The sequence below is a fragment of the Mandrillus leucophaeus genome, unplaced genomic scaffold (genome assembly GCF_000951045.1).
Source record: "Mandrillus leucophaeus isolate KB7577 unplaced genomic scaffold, Mleu.le_1.0 Scaffold209, whole genome shotgun sequence".
NCBI lineage: Eukaryota > Metazoa > Chordata > Mammalia > Primates > Cercopithecidae > Mandrillus > Mandrillus leucophaeus.
The window spans coordinates 591,768-613,664 of NW_012102132.1; positions in this window are offsets into that span (position 1 = coordinate 591,768).

The following is a 21,897-nucleotide window of genomic DNA, read 5'->3' on the forward strand; positions in this document are numbered from 1 at the left end:
AAGCCATAGACCTGCTGCAGCTCTCAGAGTGACAAATGGCAGAGCCAGGTTATCAGCCAGAACTGGAAGCTCTCATCCTTTTCCCCTTCCCCTACTCTGATCTCATCACTTACTACAGCCCATTCACCTAATCTTCCTCCTTGTTGTTTCAATTCCTGCCCTTTTACAAAACAGTTTCCAAAATCAGCTTTACTGAGGTATGATTGACATAAAGTAAATGTGTCAATTTTAAACATCCAGTTCTAAGAGTTTCATCAAATTTACATACCCATATGTAGTATGTGTAACCACCAGAATAAAGATATAGAACAGTTCTATTGTCCTCCTAATTTTTCTTGTTCCATGTTTCATTTGCAGCCAACCCCACCCCAACCCCTGGCCCTAGGCAACCACTGATCTGCTTTCTGTCACTGTTGATTAGTTTTGTGTGTACTCAAATGTCACATAAATGAAATCCTACCATGTGTACATTTTTATGTTGTCTGGTTTCCTTCATTCAGCATAAATATTTTGAGATTCATTCGTGCCATGGTGTTACCTGCCTCAGTAGTTTGTTCCTTTTTATTGCTGAGTAGGGTTTCATCGTATGGATGTACAAATGTCTGTTCATTTGTTCTCCTGTGGATAGATGTTTGGGTTGTTATTAGTTTTTTGCTATTATGAATAAAGCTGCTATGGATGTTCTTGTACAAGTCTTTATATGGACATATATTTTTGTTTCTTGTGGGTAAATATCTAGAAGTGGAATGAATGTCATATGGTGGGTGTATGTTTAACTTTATAAGAAACTGCCAAACTGGTTTCTAAAGTAGCTGTGCCATTTCACAGTCTCACTAGCAATGTAAGCAAGTTCTACTTGTTCCACATCCTTGTCAGCTCTTGATATTGTCAGACTTTTTACTTATAGCCACTCTAGTGGATATGCAGGAATATCTTGATTTGCATTTCAACTAATGATGACGAGCCACATTTTCATGAGTTTGTTGGTCATTTGTATTTTTCTTTTAAGAAAGTGTCTGTTAAAATATTTGCCCATTTTTTTGTGGAAAAAAGACATAAACAGACACCTCTCAAAAGAAGACATACAAGTGACCAATAAACATATAAAAAATGTTCAATATCACTAATCATCAGAGAAAGGCAAATCAAAACCACAATGAGATACCATCTCACACCAGTCAGAATGGCTATTATGAAAAAGCCAAAAAAAAAAAAAATGACAGATGCTGGAGAGGCTGTGGAGAAAAAAGAATGCTTTTACACTGTTCATGGGAATGTAAATTAGTTCAACCACTGTGGAAAGCAGTTTGGAGATTTCTCCAGGAACTTAACACAGAACTACTGTTCAACTCAGCAATCTCACTACTGGGTATATAGCCAAAAGAATATATACTACCTTTTTGTTTCAAAAGAATATATACCACTTTTTGGTGTCATTTCACCAAAAAGACACATGTGCTTTCATGTTCACTATTCACAAGAGCAAAAACGTGTAATCAACCAGGCACCCATCAACGGTGGATTGGATAAAGAAAATGTGGTATGTATACACCATAGAATACTATGTAGCTGTAAAAAAGAACAAGATCATGTCCTTTACAGGGGATATAGGTGGAGTTGGAGGCCATTATCCTAAGTGAATTAATGCAGGGACAGAAAACCAAATAGTACATGTTCTCACTTATAAGTGGGAGCTAAGCATTGAGTACTCATGGACATAAAGGTGGCAACAATAGACACTGGGGACTACTAGAGGTGTGAAGAAAGGGAGGGGAACAAGGATTGAAAAAAACTACCTATTGGGTACTATGCTCAGTACTGGGGTGACAGGATCAACTGGACCCCAAACCTCAGCATCATGCAATATACCCATGTAGTAAACTTGCACATATATTCCCTGAATCTAAAATACAAATTAAAATTATTTAAAAAATTAAAATCAAATATAGTATCTGACCATTTTTAATGGACTTGTTTGTGTTATTATTGAGTTGTAAGAGTTCTATATTCTGGATACAAGTCCTTTGCCAAATATAGGTATTGTAAGTATTTTCTCACCGTTTGTGGCTTGGCTTTTTCGTTTTCTTAAAGGTATTTTTTGAAAAGCCTAATATTTACATTTTGATATAGACCAATTTGTCTATTTTTTCTTTTATAGTCCATGCCTTTGGTTGTTATGACTTAGGAATCTTTGTCTACCCTAATGTCACAAATATTTTCTCACTTTTTTTCTAGAAATTTCATGAAGTTCGCTTTTATATTGGGGTCTGTGCTCCATTCTTGAAGCCCTTTAGTCTCCACAAACTCAAAGAGGATTTCCGTGCTGATGCCTGAGGGACTGATTCCATAGACTGAGTGGTGCAGGGGCAACAGTTTGCCAATAGGATTTGTCTCCTTTTTAGGTCCTCAGTGCACCTAGGATCAACCTCCAGTAGCACAAGTGTCACATCTCCGGAAATTGGAACTGCAGAGTAACATTTAACGCAGAGCTCCCAGAAGCTGTGGAGATCACTGCCTGTGTGACTGCAAGGGTAGTGGCTTGACCTTCCTGAGGCTGTTCTTTTGTCTGTAAAATGGGGACAACAAACCGTCTCCTGCAGGACTGCTGCCAGGATGAAACCAGAGAGTGTATTATAAGAATGCTTAGCAGGTTTTACCCAGAGGAGGCCCTCACCAAGTAGCAGCTTCTCTTCCTGCCACTGCTGTTGCTGCTGTGCTGTCTCAGCATTATTTGAAGGCTACACAGAGGGCCTGGCCTGAGTTTTCATAAAATTGTGTTGATGGCATGACTTGCTGGCTCTCTGCAAGCTCATTTGAACCTTTTTAAAAATAGGGCCCATGCTATATTAGGCAGGTCACTGCTTTGGTATGAAGGGACTTTTAGGGCCATGCTGATGAAGCGTGGCTCAGGAGAGGCCACCAGTCAGCCATGAGTCAGGACCTCTTTGGCATGCTTCTTGCAAGTGTTTTAAAAATGAGTCCACGTGGGAACTTTCTGTTTATTCTCAGGAACAGGAACAGATGGGAATTATGGGAAGGCCTTACTCTTTGCTGTGACACCTTATGTGGTCACATCATCTCCTCTTCAGCCTTCCCCAAAGTCAGAGCCTGAACTTTACATGAACTTCAACAGGGGAAATGGGAACAGAAGTGCTTAGGGATATATTTTAAGGCTTGTAGTTTTATGCTTTGGGCTTACTTTCCTCTTAAACTTTATCTGTGCAGCTGAATACACTTTCTTTCCAGAACTGCTTCTGAAAAACAATATTCTAATGCCAGGAATTCTGAGTGGGAGTGTGGTTGAGTTGGTCCTGTGTACACAATGACAGCACACAAACCCATTAGTCAAGTGATGTCACCCTCTATGCCTCAGTTTTCTCACCTGTAAAGTGGGAAAAGTAATAATATTATCTCATATTATTGGTTGTGAGGGTTGTATTGGTTACTACAAATAAAGTGTTTTGAAGAGTGCCAGCTACACCATAATAAATCCTGTGTTATATTATTATTATTATTATTATTGGATTCTGTTTGAAATTGCCTTTTTTTCCCCTCTATGTGTGTATGCGTACACACTCCACTGGGCAGCTGGCTGAGTGTTTTGGAGGGGCTTATCTACATTATCTACATCACTTAACATTTTTCCTTTGATCAAATGAGTGTCTGTTTTCAAAGCCCTTGAGTAGCAGCTGATTAGCAATGAACAATAACCAGGATTCTTCTTAACCTTTATTTAATGTACTGAAATTCTCTTTGCTTCAGTGACATTTTGTGAGTCTTCCCCTCCCACAGCCTCCACAACTGTCCCTGGTCCCCAGACAATTTCTCCAGAGCTTCAGAAAGTTTTGGTTGAGCGTACCATAGGAACGTTAATTCCCGGGACTTGCACAGAGGTAAAAAGAACCTCTTCAGCATTCTCAGCACTATTTGTCCTCCACCTCTGTGCTCCCCTTCCTCCCCTGCCCCACTCACCAGATCTGTCACTCAAACCTAGCCCTCCTCCTCTTTATCCTCGAAAATGTTGTGCAAGCCAACATCCAGTCAAAGCAGTTGGAGAAGTGGAAAAAGTTTAAGTCTGTGTTGGGGGTAGGGCGGGAGAGGGAAGGGTTGTTGATTTAGTCTCACAGTGTGGTAGAAAAGTAAGAATGGACAAGCTCCGATGGAGAGAGTTGAGGTGTTAGCACTCTCACCCCATGCTGTATTCAGGAAAACATCCTCCGTGTGAAGAGAACAAGGACTAAGGGTTGTGTTCCAGACTCAATTAGGATTCTCTAACCTAGGGTGGTAAAGCCAAAGGCTACCATCTTGCCCTGCTTCAGAAGTCACAGATCTCTCACCAAATATAAAGATGCCCAGTAGGGCTGGCTTCATGACCTTGCGAGCAGTGCTGTAGTAGCTCAGGGCTCCGTATTCAGAAAGGCCTCATGTGTGGGGTTTAATGCCCTGCATTTGCCGTCTTGAAATTCTTAGTAATCTTATAAGAAGAGTTCAATGGCACTGTGGAACACAATAGCACTTGGGATTTGGAGCATCAGTTTACTTGTGGTCCTGCCTTCTGCTGCCTCCCTGCTTCTTCAGAAAGGATACTTGGCCCATTGCTGTTCTGTCCCCACCCTGAGGCCCCACTTCTGTCCTCTGTTCTTGTAGGGGGCCTGGGTACAGGTGCAGGAAGGTTGGGTCTAGGAGCATGCATCCTGCCCGTCTTGCTGTGGGGCACAGCTGCAGCCACCTCTGCCCTGGGCTTGCAGTGCATGCCACATTTTGTGGGAGACTTGGCTGGGGTTGGCTATGGGTTGGTATGACAAGTTTATGGAAAGAGGAGCTGCCTGGCCCAACTTCCCTGTCCCCGGCTGGGGCATCGTATGTTGGTCCGGCATCTGGCGGGAGGGTGAACTTGACAGCCAGTGGGCTGTGAATGTATGCATGCATGCACTAAGTCACAAGGTGGAGGCCCCCACAGCTCCTCCATGCCCAAGAGAGTGTGCTATTAAATAACAAATGAAAAACACCAAGAAAGGTCAAAGGAAAGACTGCAGAAGAAAGCATGAAGCTTTGTACTCAGGCGTTTTAGTGGCATGGTTTTTTTTCTCTGTTTTTGTGTGAGGAGTCCTGCATTTTCATTTTGCACTGGGTTTAACAAATTATGTAGCTAGTTCTGGTGCCCATGTCTAAATGGTGTCCAGCTGGTTTTGGCTCATTCTTTCCCCAGGTTCCAGCTGGTGGCGAGGGAGAGGAAAGCATGGATGAGGCTCTCATACTGTCATAAATTGCCAGCTGGGAAGGGACGCACATCAGTTCCTCTCATACGTCATTGGCCAGAACCCAGTCTCACGGCCACATTTAAGTGCAAGGAACAAAAGAATATATAGTCTAGTGGAGTTCAGGAGGAAGAGGTGAATGCCAACATGGGTGAGCACTGGCTGTCTCTGCTGCATCCTCAATCCTGGTTCTCTTTTTGGTAATGACACTATCATCTGTTTAATCATGGAGGCCAGTCTTCTCACGTGTCCTTATCCTTCATCTCTTTATGGCCAAGGTCTCCTCAGGCCTTCACAGTTTGATCTTTGCTTGTTTCTTTAATTTGTCCACTTCTATCCATCCCCACCTCCAACATCTTAGTCGAAGCTCCCACAGTCCTTCAGCAATTTCTAAACATTTTGATCATGCACCACTATCATTAACACATTTTGAGCACAGACCCCAAATATACATAGTTTGTTTAGAAATAGCATCTATTTGCACCATTGTTTTTCTGAAGTTTAGATATTAACAAAGATTTTTTTTTCCTTTTTCTTTAGAATAATATATTTTTACATTTTTCTTCATACTGCCACAGATGCCTATCTCATGCATTTTCTGGAATATGAGCCTCTCATGCTGGCCCCTCATGCTGATGATTATTAGCTTAGAAATCTACAACAGATTTTGAGTTGTCCTTTTGTTTTGCTCTTATCCTCATCTAATTTCCTTCTTGTATCCAGGCATGCATTCATATGCAAATAGTCACTCGGAGACCAGTGTGTGCCAAGCACTATCTTTGGCAATGGAATATACAAGACTGATGAAGTTCCTGCCCACATGGAGCTTACTCTGGTGGAGGTGGTTGGGACACAAATAAATTAAATATGTCAGGTACTAGTGCTCTGGAAAAAAAAATAATGCAAGGAAAAGGGAAAGAGAGTTGATAGAGATAGAAGTGGCAAGGTGCTCTTTTAGAGAAGACCTTGCTGATGAGGTGACATTTGAATCCTAGGTAAATGAAGGTTGAGGGCCACACATCATTCTGGGAAAGGATAATTGCATGCAGAGGGAACACTAACTGCAAATACCCTGCAGTGGGAACATGCTTAGCTTGGACATGGGACAGCAAGGAGGGGAGGCCAGTGGGCTGGAGCAGAGTGAGCGAGAGAGAAGTGTTAGGAGAGAGGCTTAGGGAGCCAGGCAGAGGCCATCTACCACAAGACCTTGTAGACTACAGTACAGACTTTGTGTCGTTTTCTGAGGATGACGGGAAGACACTGAAGTGTCTTGAGCAGAAAGAGGACATGATCAATTTTACACTTTAGAAGAATGACTGGCTGCTGTATGGAAAACAGACTGTGGAGGCAGGGGCTAGAGAATCAGTAGGAATATCACTTGGGATGTGGTTTCAGAGATCAGATGATGTGGACATCAATGATGGTGGGTTGAGCTAGGCTGGTGGCAGTGGGGGTGGGGGAAGTAGTCAGATTAAGTTGTATTTTAAGGGTAGGGTCAATTTGGATAATTTCTTCCTTATGCCCAAAACACCTTGTGATGGCTTTCTAGTGATGGCTTTCTTTATTATCTTTCTCAAGTAATAAAGTCCAAAATCCTTAACAGGACTTACAGGGCCTCAGGGACCCCCATGGCCCAGCCCCTTCCTACCTCTCTACCCAGCACAGTGTTCCTTCTTGGGTTCTGTATTCCAGCCCCTCTTTCTTTTGCTCAACCCACATAGTTCCCTCTACTGGAAATATTCTTCTCCTTCCCCTGGTCAACGCTGACTCTTTTTAAGATCTCATCATAATCATCAGTTTCTCTGAGGACAACTCTTTGATCTCCCTTCTGCTGGATGGCACCTCTCTAACCTTTCTATTGCTGCTCTCCCAGTGCCACATCCTCTCGCATTCTTCTTAGCTCTCCTTTACATTCCTTTGTGCAATTATGTGACTCTCTGTCTCCGCTAATAAACTGCAAACTTCCAGAGGGCTGCCACTCTATTGTTTTGGTGATTGTTCCTCCTGCCCCAGTGTAGTGCTAAGAGCATAGTAAGCTCAATCAGTATTGTTGCATGAAGATGCAAATGAGAAAGTGTGGCTGGAAGAAACAGAGAAGCTTCTTCAGGAGCACTGTGAATCAGTGTCATGGAGAACACCCTAAAATAGCTTGAGGGGAGAACGCTTTCAAGAGTACCGACTCTAATGATTGAATTGGCGCAGGCTTGTGCCCTAATATCGAGTATAAGGTAGTGCTGTAATCTTAGTTGAAGTCACAAGCTAACAAAAGACTGAAGCATACATTATAATTGGTGTTTTACTTATACCTCCACTTGTGTGGGGCTGTGAGAAGAAAATAATTCATTCTTCCATCTATTGCCTTATCAAACACAATTTCTCAGATCTAGATGAGATCTAGATCTCACTCCTAGATGAAATCTCAGGCTGGTCCCATAGGTTTCAATCCCCATCAATCTCCAGTGCAATCTAGTTTCAGTAAATAAAATGTCCCATCCAGTCTAACCTGAAAACTTCAATCTTTTATTTAATTTCAGGCACCTTCTTTCCCCATGCCCCACGTCAGCCAACCTCTGATTGGGATGTATGCAGGGGAGAGGAGAGAATGGCCACAGTTGATGTCCTTTGTCTCTTTTTCTCCTTTCAGTGCCTGTTTCAGTTTCTAGCTACAATTTTCAGCCTGTCCATAGTTGATGTATAGGAAAGCTGAGTAGCCAGGGCAGGGAATCCCTCTCTAGATTGGTGCAGTTATTACTGGCAAGGGAACATGCCGGTTCAAAGCTAACTCTTGTTTTGGTAGCTGTCATGGTCCCTCAGGGACTTTGCATTCCTGGGACTTTCTCACTAGTAGGCCTCTGATGAGGTTAAGCATCCTCTGGTTGGCTTCTCCAAGTCCTGGCTATGGGACAACTCATCCCTTGATGGGGTCAATTGCCCTACAAGTGGCCACTTTGGCAGAGCCCTCTTGGGATGGGTTGGTCTAGATCCCTTCCAAGGTCCACATATGACTCAAGGGAAATGTGCATGCATTCTTGACCCTTCAGCACTGGAAGTGCTGGTGGTTCCCAGAACATTACCCCTCTTTATGCTGCTTCTGGGGCAGCTGGGCAGTCACAGGCTAACACCTTCATATTTGTCCAGGAGGCAGTTCAATGGCTGCCTTTATGTCCTTCAAGCTTCAGGGAGCATAGGTCAGATTCTCATGTGTTCTCTTAAAGCCCTTGTCACCTAATTTAGGTGAAGAGGAAATACCCTATTTTCCTCGGTCACAGCAGTGGTGAACACCAGCACTCCAATTCCTCTCTCCCTTTAACTTCAAATGAATATTTGGCTTCTCTTATATAGCAAGGAACTGGGTAAAAGACATAGTTTCCTTATAATTTATCATCCAAAAAAGTCACTTTTTTGGATTGTAGTTATTTTTTCACCTTATATAAACTTTTTAATGAAGTGTGATATTCATACAGCAAAGTGGACAAATCACAAGTGTACCGCTTGATGAAGGCTCACAAAATGAGCATGTGTGTGTAATCAACACTTAGATCAAAAAAGCAGAACATTCTCAGCACCCCAAAAGCCCCCTTGTAGTCCTGCCAGTCACTTCCCTTCTCTCAAGTGGAACCACTATCCCAACTTCTTCAGACTACAGATTTATTTTGAAAACTAGAAACATTTTGAGAGTGAAAGGGGACTTGTGGGTACTTGCCCCTCAAAATGGCTACCATCAATCCCTTCTCTTCCTATAAACATATGCTATGGTTCCATTAAGATATGGTAACCATTCTTACATCCCATTGAATGTGGGCTGGACTCTGACTGCTTTGACCTATAGAATATTGCAGTATGATGCCTTTCCAGTTGTGGTCCAGCCTTGACCCATAGTCTTCATGCAGAAAGTCAAGGCTACTCTGCAGAAGAGAGGGGCCATGTGAAAGGAACACTGGGCTCCAGATATGTGAGTGAAGAAGCCAATCTTGAATGTTCAGCCCTGTGAAGTCGTCAGATGACTCCTGCCCCAGCTTCCATCTGACTACAAATGCTAAGATTCTCACTCTTGGATCTTTTATTTTAACTGACTGTATTGGTTTTCAATCCAGAAAGGTCAATGAAGAAAATTCCTTTTGGCAGGTACAAATCAAAAGAAAGGTATAAAAAAAAGAATCATGAAAGATTTAAGCATTAAAATATATATTTTTGCATAGTTTAATCTTTCTCTGTTGGACTTCTGTCCCACATACTCAATCGCAGTGTGTGTGAGTAAAATAAACTATGATCTGAATAATTTACAAATGTTCTTAATTCTAAAAAATTAAGAATACCACTATCATTGATGATAAATTAGCTTAGCATTTTCAAAGCAATGCATTTTACACTTATGTACTTATTTTAAATGATTTTAGAATTGACTTAAAAATAAAGGGAAATTTGTCACCCTTAGATCTTTAAGCAGAAAGTGGCTTTGGTCCCCAGCTCCTAGAACCCATTCAAGTGCAGGCAATGTAACCACCTACCACGGAATTACTCACTAACTGTTTTATTCTTTTCCCCAGATGTTTTCTCTCTCCTGAAATAAGCCTTGACTCTATTTGATCTGCAGAGCCTTGGCATGAATAATATTTTATGTTTCTTCTGTGAAGTAAAAAGGCAAGTCTTGTTGACTGATGGTGATTAACCATAATAAAGATGCCTCAGTCATAACATGAACATTGAATATAGGATATCATCTGCATAGAAGCAGACCAAAGTCATCCAAATGACAGACTGTGATATGAAGCTCAGTGATGCCAGGCTTCTGTGTGAAGACTCAGATGCTCAAAAAGTAACAGAGAAGCTCTAGAAAGGTTATTTGTGCCTCCATTATGGAAACCTCTTCTGAGCTTGGAGTAATGTTATGGGAGAAATGCAAACAAAGAGCGCCTGCAGTCTCTGTTCTGGCTCTTTCTACTTCCCCTCTGTCTTCCCAAGGTAAATAGCTGATGGGCTGCCAGACAAATACTTTCAGAGTACTCAAGGACAGAGCAGACTAAGAAAGGCTTAGCCAAAACTGGACAGGGACCAATAATAGAATCATTTCTACTCATCCTTTGGAGAAGAGCCATTTCTCCTTTCTGCAAACTAAGAGTGGGTCTTTCGTTTGTTGGTCTTGACATGAGGTGGTAATATCTCTAGGTCTGACTCCCAATTTTTCTCTTGGAATTGAGCCTTCTTTTATATAACTATTTTATTCAAAACAATATAAGAAATGCAGATTAATTAGAGGAGAAATAGGCAAAATAGAGATGATATCAGCAATTATGGGATCTGTCCTTCCATATTGTCAAGTGTGAGATGCAATATCAATCTTTATTCACTTTTACTATTGGCATTTTGAATTCATGACCATATAACTTGGAACTTTCTTTTATTTGAACTTCAGGACTTATCATTTACCAATATTTACATGCCTACAAAATGTGACTGTAACAGGTCATATCTCAGGAAAGGAGCAATTTGCATCCAAAGTTCATTTGGCATTTTATCATTGGTTACACTTTCTAGAGGGCAGATAAATACTTTGCCCACACTGCATCAATGATTTGAAGTATTGTGATTGCTCAGGGTGCCTGTTGGATCATGTATATTTATACTCTATGACATGTTTCACCTATTTTCCTCTAATCCCTTATAAGTAATTCCTTCTGAGAGGAGGGAATATGTTCTGGAAGACGTTCCAGAAATGTGAAGAACATGGAAGAAAGGAAAAAGGAATTAATAAAATATGTTTCAATTGTCTATTGCTATAAAATAAACCACAATGAAACTTAATCGCTCAAAACAACAATGATTTATTATATTTCATGATTCTGTGGGTTGGTTGGACTTAGCTGGGCAGTTCTTCTGCTCTTTGTGGTGTTAGTTGAAGTCACTCATGTAACTGTAGTCAGGTAATGATAGGGCTGGAGATGTCAGTTTAGAAGCTTTGGCTCTTTTCCACATGACCTCTTTGCATTGTTAGCTTGGACTTCCTTATAGCATAGTGGTCTCAGGGTTCTAAGAACATGAAAATAGAAGGTGCCAAATTCCTTAAGGGCTAGGCCAAATATTGCAGAATTAAACCACATCAATTTTACAGCATGTTATTGGTCGAAACAAGTCACAAGGCCATCATAGATTCAACAGCAGGAGAAATAGATTCCACTTAAGTGAAAGCAAGATCATGTACATTCAGTATCAGATGAATAAATAATTGACAGACATCTTTAGTGACAATTTACCAACAATGAGAAATTAAAAACATAAAGAAATGGTAAAGAAACTTTAAAAACAACAACACAGACATTGAAGAAATTCCAAGAATATAATAAGAATATTCTTCAAATATTCATTTGTGTGTGCATCCTCAACATTTAGCATAGTGTCTGGCATATAGAAGATTCATAGTTAATGATTGTTAAATGCATGAATTTGATAAAGCTACTGTGGCAGAAACTGGCTATTAACCAAACTGATTCTTATTTTTTCTGGGCACATAGAGAGATTATCCTTCCCATCCTCCCTTGTGGTTATGAATGGCCTGTAATTTCTAGTTGATGGAACTGAATGGAAGCACTATGTCCAGGTCTGACTCATAGAATCCTATCACATGTTATTCTTCATTTCTTCATGTTCTTTTCCCCTTATGGATTCCTGGAATGGAAACAACCTCCAGGGTGACCTTGGAAGCCACTTTGAATATAGTTGAGCAACAAGATAGAAGGAGCCCGGATCCCTGAATCACCACTTGGAGGAGTCCCACCTGAATAGGAAAACCCATACTGCATGGTTATATTAGCAACGAATAACCTCGTTTGTGTGCAGCCAGTGAAATCTGGGCTTTTTTGTTGTTATAGCAGCCAGTGTTATCTAAAACAACACATCTCTATTTCTCAACCATCCTACAGTTTCAAGGACTACAATAAAGTTCAAATTTATTAGAACTGATATTGTAGTAACATATATAGGTAGTAACACCTCTAGGTTTGATTCCCAATTTTTCTCTTGGAATTGATTCTTCTTGTATAGTTATCATTTTTTTCAAAATAGCATAAGAAATGCAGATTAACTGTAGGAGAAACAGGCAAAATAGAGACAGGATATCAGCAGTTATAGGATCTATCCTTCCATATTGTCAAATATGAGATGTTATACCAATCCTTGTTCACTTTTACTATTGGCATTCTGAATCCATGACCATACCACTTAGAAGTTTCTCTTATAAGAACTACAGAACTTATAATTTATCAATAGTTGACAAGTAATAACTTATCATTTATCACTCTAGTTGATACAGTGAAACATATGCTTAGAACCACACTGTGGTAGACAGACTTCTAAATGGCTCCTATTGATTCTCACTCCTTGGAATTCACATCCATGTATAATCCTCTTACCTTGAGTGTTAACTGGATCCAATGACTATTTTCTATCCAGTAGAATATGGCAAAGATGATGAGAGGTCAATTCCATGATTATGCTACAGAAAGTTGTGACTTTCCTTTTGCTAGCAGACTCTCTTTCTAGCTGGCCTTGATGAAGCTGTCATGTTGGAAAGGCCTGTGTGGCAAGAAATTGAGGATGACCTCTGAGCAACAGCCAGGGAGGAACTGAGGCCCTCAGTTCAACAGCCCTTAAGGAATTGGAGTCTGCCAGCAAATATATATATATATATGAGTTTGGAAACGGATCCTTCTCCAGTTGAACCTTGAGATGAGACTATAGCCTTGGCCAATACCTTGATGATAGACTCATGAGATACTCTAAAATAGAGGACCCAACTAAGTTGTGCCCAGATTTCTGATCTATGAAAATGGTGAGATAATAAATGTGTTGTTTTAAGCTTCTAAAATTTGGGACAATTTATAATGCAACAATAGGCAACTAATACACCCACAAACCTGGATTTTAATCTGGGGTTTACCTGTAATCTATCGACACTGGCAACCTTCTAGTTTCAAGTAGATAATCTTAGAGATAAATGCATGTTGAACTGTTTCTGGCAGCCATGTGCATTTTTAAACCATGAACTTCTGGAAAAACTGCCCTATCTTACCTTCTGGTTACCTAATCCATTATTCAGTGTGATGAAACCACTACATGTTTGTTTAAAATCTTATTGATATTTGAAATTGCTTCTGAAAAAGGAAAAAAAAAAAAACAGGGAAAGGCAGACAGAACTAAAACAGGAGTGTCGTGTTCCAGATTACCATGGCTGGAGAAACCTGGAACCTTCTCCATTCACATGAAAAACAGAAAAAAACAACAGATGCTCAAAGAGTAATAGAGAATCTCATCTCTAGAAAAGTTATTTGTGCCTTCATCACAATCAGTTGCCCAGTTTCAGGAGATGAGTTAGGGTGAGTATAAAGAACATAAAGCAGCCTGTTAATGAAAGAGAGGATAAGAGAAGTAAACAAATTTGGAAGGTCTGACGGCAATGGATTCACAGCCCTTCAAGCCAACTGTTGATGAAAGCTGAAGAGAAGCTGAACCTTCAGGATAGAGCTTGAACAATTAGTTGTTCAATTAACTACCTACTGACCCCCAATGCTGAAGCCATGTCACTCATCATCTCTCATAGTGCTTATAATTACTGATTCTTTTCCCTGTAATTAGAAATATTATTTTGTTTCCATGTCTCCATTGAAAGCCTTACCTGTGTGTGGGTGGGCATGTGGAGGGAGCTAGAACACAAGGACCACATGATTTCAAGGAACACAAGGACCACATGATTTCAAGAAACACAAGGTGGGGGCATATTTCATAGTGGAAGTGGAAAATTGGGTGTTTAAAAAGCAAATTCAAGTCCTGTTGCACTCATTGATGTTAGCTACCTGGTCCCAGAAGGCATTTTACCAGGACCCCTGATTTAACCTCTCTGCATAATTTAAATATCTTCATCTCAATAAAAAAATTAAGATAGTTGAAGCCTAAGGTCTATGCTGCCCTAATGTTTTGACTCAGTGATTCTGACAGTGGAAATTCAGGCCAGAAGAAAAACCTATTTAGAAACTTTCCTTAAAAGAAGAGACATGGCTGATTGGAGAAAAAAAATTATAATTAACTTGAATGATGTTGCTGTAGGGTAAGTTAAAAATATGCTAGATGATGAAGATTCACTTTAACTGTGCCCTTAATGTAACCCTGATATCATTCTTGTTTGGCTGAGCAAAACAGAACTTTCCCAGTTCTGACAGCTGAACCTAGTTCTAAGAAAAGATCAACTGGAATCAACTTTTTTCCCCAGTGACTTGTCATTTCTCAAGTGCTGAGTCACTTGGAAGAGACTGAGGGTGCTGAAAATATCCAATACACCAGGCTAAGTCCTTTCTTAATTTGACACTCATCTATGAGCAGATCCCAACATGAGCTGTATTTCCAAAAATATTTTGTTGAAGTGTGTTATGGATCTCTTTATATTGCAACTTTACCCATGTGCCTTAAAAAAAGATTCATGGTCATACTATTGTATTTTTCTCTCAGTTTTGATTTCTACTTCTCCAAACAGCCCATTTTCACCTGATATTTAGACATATGAATGACTTTTAGTGTTTATATTCAGGTGGTCAACAAGTATTGAACTATTGATGCTCCTCAAGGGACCCATTCTTGTTTCTCTTCTCTCTACATTCAGCGTACATTCCATGACTTATTTTATCCCATGGTTTCATTGACAATCTATGTGCAGATATCTTCTACAGGTATACCTTGTTTTATTGAGCTTTACTTTATTGTGCTTCACAGATATTGCATTTTTTACAAATTAAAATTTGTGGCAGCTCTGCCTCAAACAATCTACTGGCACTATTTTGCCAACATCATGTGCTCACCTCATGTCTCTGTGTCACATTTTGGCAATTCTCACAATATTTTAAACTCTTTTATTATTATTATATCTGTTAAGATGTTCTGTGATCAGTGATCCTTAATGTTACCATTGTAATTGTTTTGGTATGCCATGAACCATGCCCATATAAGATAGTGAACTTAATTGATCAATGTTATGTATATTCTCACTGTTCCACTGACCTGTCATTCTCTGGTCTCTCTCCTTTTCCTCAGGCCTCCCTATTCTCAGAGACATACTAATATTAAAATTAGGTCAATTAGTAACTCCACAATGGCCTCTAAGTGTTCAAGTGAAAAGTCACACATCTCTCACTAAATCAAAAGCTAGAAATTATTAAGCTTAGTGAGGAAGGCATGTCAAAAGCTGAGATGGGTTGAAAGCTAGATCTTTTGTACCAAACAGTTAGCTGAGTTGTGAATGCAAAGGAAAAGTTCTTGAAGGAAGTTAAAATTGCCACTCCAGTGAATACACGAATGATGAGAAAGCCAAATTGCTGATATGAAGAAAGTTTTAGTGGTCTGGATAGAAGGTCAAATTAGTCACAACATTCCCTTAAGCCAAAGTCTAATCCAGAGCAAGGCCCTAACTCTCTCTTCAATTCTATGAAGGCTGAGAGGGAGTTGAAGAAGCTGCAGAGGAAACGTTTGAAGCTACCAGATGTTGGTTCATGAGGTTTAAGGAAAGGAGTCATCTCCATAATATAAAAGTGCAAGGTGAGGCAGCAGGTGCTGATGTGGAAGCTGCAGCAAGTTATCCAGAAGATTTAGCTAAGATAATTGATGAGGGTGGCTACATTAAACAACAGGTTTTCAATGTAAACAAAATAGCCTTCTTTTCTAAGATGACATCATCCAGGACTTTCATAGCTAGGAAGGAAAAGTCAATTCCTGGCTTCAAAGCTTAAAAGGACAAACTAATTCTCTTGTTAGGGGCTAATGCAGCTGGTGACTTTAAAGTTAAAGTCATTGCTCATTTAGCCTTAAGGATTAGGCTAAATCTACTCTGCCTGAAAAATTTTAGCCCACTGTTGAGACCTACTGCTCAGAAAAAAATATTTATTTTAAAATATTACTGCTTTTTGATGATTCTCCTGCTCACCCAAGGGCTCTGATGGAAATGTACCAGGAGATTAATGTTGCTTTCATGCCTGCTAACTTAACCTCCATTCTGCAGCCCATGGATCAAGGAGGAATTTTGACTATCAAGCCTTATTATTTAAAAAACACATATAGTAAGGTTATAGCTACCATACATAGTGATTCCTCTGACAAATCTGGTCAAAGTAAATTGAAAACCTTCTGGAAAAGATCCACCATTCTAGATGCTATTAAGAAAACTTATGATTCATGGGAGGAGGTCAATCATAATAGCAATGTCAAAAGGAGGTTAAAAGAAGTTTATTCCAACCCTCATGGATGGCTTTGAGGGGTTCGAAACTCCAGTGGAGGAAGTAACTGTAGATGTGGTGGAAATAGCAAGAGAACCAAAATTAGAAGTGGAGCCTGAAGGTGTGACTGAATTGCTACAATCTTATGATAAAACTTTAACAGATGAGGAGTTGTTTCTTATCAATGAGCAAAGAAAGCAGTTTCTTGGGATGAAATCTACTCCTGGTGGGGATGCTGTGAACACTTCTGACATGACAACAAGGGATTTAGAATATTTTCTAAACCTAGTTAACAAAGCAGCAGCAGGATTTTAGAGCATTGACTCCAATTTTAAAAGAATTTCTACCGTGGGTAAAATGCTATCAAACAGCATTGCATGCTACAGAGAAATATTTCATGAAATGAAAAGTCAGATGATCCAGCAAACTTCAGTGCTGTTTTAAGAAATTGTCATAGCCACCCAATCTTCAGGAACCACCATTGTGATCAGTCAGCAGTCATCAACATCGAGGCAAGACTCTCCACCAGCAAAAAGATTAGGATTTCCCAAAGGTTGAGATGATTGTTAGCATTTCTTTTAGCAATAAAGTGTTTTAAATTAAGGTATATACATCACTTTTTAGGCATAATGCTATTGCATATTTAATAGACTACTCTGTAACGTAAACATAACTTTTATATGCACTGTGAAGCCGAAAAAATTCATGTAACCTGCTTTATTGTGGTGGCCTGGAATGGAACCCGCAATATCTCTGAGGTATGACCATAGATGTATCTCTCCTCTTACATATGTTAAAATGTACCTCCACTTTAATGTACCTTCTCCAGGTCCCTTGAACTTGATATGCCCCAAAGCAGAATTCATCATCTGTCCATTCAACCTCCCTTTCTTGACTTCTCTATTTTGGTTAATGGCACCATCTTTGGCCAGGTTGTCACCCAAGACTCTTCCTTTTCCCTTATTCTTTACACCCATTTCCCACACTCTGGCAGTTTTTCTTTTAATCATTTCCTGATTATGTCATCTCCTCCACTCTTGTTTATTTGTTCCAACCCTTATCACCTCTGACCTGCTTTATTTCTTGTGTTTTTTTTTTTTTTTTTTTTTTTTTTTTTTTTTTTGAGATGGAGTCTTGCTATGTCACGGGCATTTGGTCACATGAGTAAGTTCTTTAGTGGTGATTTGTGCGATTTTGGTGCACCCATCACCAGAGCAGTATACACTGAACCCAATTTGTAGTCTTTTATTCCTCACCCCCTTCCCACCCTTTCCCCCGAGTACCCAAAGTCCATTGTGTCATTCTTTATTCTTATGTCTTTGCATCCTCATAGCTTAGCTCCTATTTATGAGTGAGAACATACAATGTTTGGTTTTCCATTCCTGAGTTACTTCACTTAGAATAATAGTCACCAATCCCAACCAGCTTGCAGCAAATGCCATTAATTCATTCCTTTTTATGACTGAGTAGTATTCCATTATATATATATATGTATATGTATCACTTTGTCTGCTAATTGATTGATGGGCATTTGGGTTGGTTCCACATTTTTGCGATTGCGAATTGTGCTGCTGTAAACTTGTGTGTGCAAGTATCTTTTTCATATAATGACTTATTTTCCCCTGGGTGGATACCCAGTAGTGGGATTGCTGGATTAAATGGTAGTATTACTTTTAGTTCTTTAAGAAATTGCCACACTGCTTTTCCATAGTGGTTGGACTAGTTTACATTCCCACCAGCAATGCAGAAGCGTTCCTTTTTCACCGCATCCATGCCAACATCTATTGTTTTTTGATATTTTGATTAAGGCCATTCTTGCAGGAGTAAGGTGGTATTGCATTGTGGTTTTCATTTGTATTTCTCTGATCATTAGTGATGTTGAGGATTTTTTCATATGTTTGTTGGCCATTTGTATATCTTCTTTTGAGAATTGTCTATTCGTGTCCTTAGCCCACTTTTTGATGGGATAGTTTGTTTTCTTCTTACTAATTTGTTTGAGTTCGTTGTAGATTCTGGATATTAGTCCTTTGTCAGATGTATAGATTGTGAAGATTTTCTCCCAGTCTGTGGGTTGTCTATTTACTGTGCTGACTGTAGAGTTTTGCCATGCAAAAACTCTTTAGTTTAATTAAGTCCCACCTATGTTACTTTTATTGCATTTGCTTTTGGGTTTTTGACCTGTATTATTTCAGTGAACTCTTAGGCTTGCCCAGACCACATACTTCAGACTGAGGGTAAAAATCAGGGCTAGAATATCTGTCACAAAACTGCCTTTATCTTGCTCTGTCCCAAACTTTCTGCTAGAATTCCAGATCAGCTCAATGGGTTCATATGATGTTGACATTCTTCAGAGAGCATTTCACATGCAACTGAAGACCTTCTTTGCTTCTTCTTCTTGGTTTCTACACAAGAATTGTGTAGTCTTCTTTGCCACTACACAAAAGTTGTCATTTTCCTATTTCTGTGCTTTGGCTTGCTCTAGTGATAATGCATTGTCATTGTTGTTAAAAAAAACAAAAAAACAAAAACAAAAACAAAAAAAACCCAACCCAGCAGATACCTCACTGCTGGTGATATCGACAAATGCTGAAGTCCTAGCCCACTAAGCCTACTGAAGTGTGGCCATTGCTCCTGATGCCAGAACCAAGGGCATTGCTCACCATCTTTGTGGAGATTCTGGACACTAATGCTGCTGAAGGCCAAGTTCTTGCTGCCCCATGAGTATTTTAGTGAACCAGATCCTTTTTAAGACTTTACATTTTCCTTAATGTAGCCCTCTAACCTTCAGACTTGGGTATGACTCTATGGAGTGTGAGACAGAAAGCAATCAAGAAACAGACTGATCTTTCCTTATAATCATTATCCTCCCCTTACAATTTTGTCCTATTTCTATTTAATAAACTTGGCACATCTATTCTTTTTTAAAATTTTTTCCTTAAGGGTAGGTGTTTCCCAGGATGCACTTCAATCCCTCAAAGGTATCCTAGGTCAAATAGTCCCAACCCCTTCTACGGTCTTCCAAGAAAGCAGACCTGAACAATGGAATAACATAGTCTATGCTCAATCAGGGAAGCTTGGGAACACCCCATCACTCTCCACAGTGTTGAGAGTCATTGTTCTAAAGATCAAAACAGCCCATATTTTTTTATGTCCCTGATTAAAAGTATATCCAAATTAAAATCCTCAGTGGCTTCTCAATGCCTAAAGAACAGTGTAGTCTTCAAAAAAGCATATAAAACTCTTCAGAATCCAGTTGTAGCCTTCTTATCCAGCATTGCTCATGAAACCAGAAAAAGTTCCCAACACAAAAGGTGCCTTGATCATTGTGCGTTTGTCCGTGAACTACCTGTAATATCACAAAGAGATTAAGAGTGTGAGCTATTGTCTCAAACAGGTCAAGATTCAAGTCCTGCCTCTGCCTTTACTACCTGTGCGATTTTAAGAAAGTTACTTAACCTCTCTGAGCCTTAATTTACGTATCTGTAAAATGAGGATAATAATATTCCCTATTATGTGGGGAATACATGAAATTTATTCATTTATTTATTGCCATGAGGAATAAGTGAAATAGAAATAAATGCATATAAGGGCAATTCCTGATGCATGAAAATCACCATAACACAATAAATAATAACCAGTGTGATTACCTGAAATACTCTACTACTTTTCATCTTCTTTAACTGCTGAGCAATTATTTATTCTTCATGATCCAATGAGGCAGACTTATCACAATAGTCAAAATATGGAAACAACCTGAGAGTAAACAAAATATGGCATATCCATATGATGGAATATTACTCACTCATAAAAAGGAATGAGGTATTGACACATGCTACAACATGAAAGACCTTGAAAACATTAAGCTAACTTAAAGGACCCAAACACAAAGGCCACATATTTAATGATTCCATTTATATGAAATGTCCAGAAAAGGCAAATCCATAAAGACAGAATGTAAATTAGTGGTTACCAGAGCCTGCGGTGAGAGAGAAATGGGAAATGACTGCTAATGAGCACGGGATTTGTTTGGGGATGTTGGAAATGTTCTGGAATTATTACAGAATTATTTATAATATGTAGAGGTGATGGTTGTACAATTTGGTGAATATACTAAAAACCACTGTATTGAGTAGCATTTTAAAAGGATACATTTATGGAATGAAAATTTTATCTTAATTTTTAAAAACAAACAAATAGACTCAATTGAAATACCACTTCCTTTTTGAAGCCCTACCCAGACCATAGTCACTCCATATTCTGTGTCCCCAAGGATCTTGATACTCACCCTTTCACAGCATTAATCCAGTAATTACTTGGCTTACATGACTATTGCCCTCATTAAACTTTAAGCTCCCTAAGGGCAGAGGTGCTACATGTCTGGAATTTGTCTGCCTAACATATTTTGTTTTGAGAACCGTCCCTTCCCTGCCTGTCTGGCTGCCAATTATAATGTCCCATTTCTTTCAACGGCTTGACACAAGATCTTGCTTAGCCTACTTGACTTCTCTATCCCACTGGCCGTAGTAATTGGTTTAGGGATGAACATGTGACCCAAACCAGGCCAATTATGGTTCAGCACTTTCATTGGAATTGTAAACTGTAAGAGCCATGTAAGTAGACAGTAAAAGTGCCTACCTTTGATAGGCAGTCATCGATATAGCTGTGTTAGAATGAAGCCAGGGTAAAGGAATACAGGGCTGAGTTGAGCAGCTGTGACAGGTATTCTACCCCCAGACTTTTTGGCCACCTAAGACACTTGATTCCCATTTTTACTTAAAATAGTTTGAGTTGAGATTCAGCTACTTGTAACGGAAGGAGTTTCAATACAAGAAAGTTATATATAATAGGTACTGTGCCTTAGTGTTCAACATAGCTACCTTAGTGCCTGTAAGGAGTAGGATCTCAAACATCATTTTCAGATGAGTATAGGATGCTGTTCTCAAACCCTTCTTTCCTTTCTACTCACTGTAAGAAGAATGGGGAAATTTTTAGTAGCAATCATAGTTTCTGTCTTTCATTTTCTTTTGTCCATGCACCACACTCCCTGACTTGGGAGAAGTAGAGGAAGAGAGTGCAATATTTCTTAAAGTTTTAGCATTATTTAAAGGCTTTCAATGTGAGAAATCAGAGGAGCATGCTTCCTTTTCTCTCCTCATTGCAAATACTTCCCTTTGCTCTCCCTCTTCTAACCCCTTCTCTCTTCTGCTCAACCCCATCTGTGGTTATAGAGATAGGAATTTTGCTTCTCTTGAAGGAGGTGAACAGGAAAAAGTTGTCCACAGTCTGGAATTCTTCATTCTCACAATTTCTTAATATTCTGCTTATACACTGTCATCTTTCTACAGGGACCATCTTGCATCCTGTGATGGATAATACATTCTGGTGTCCTC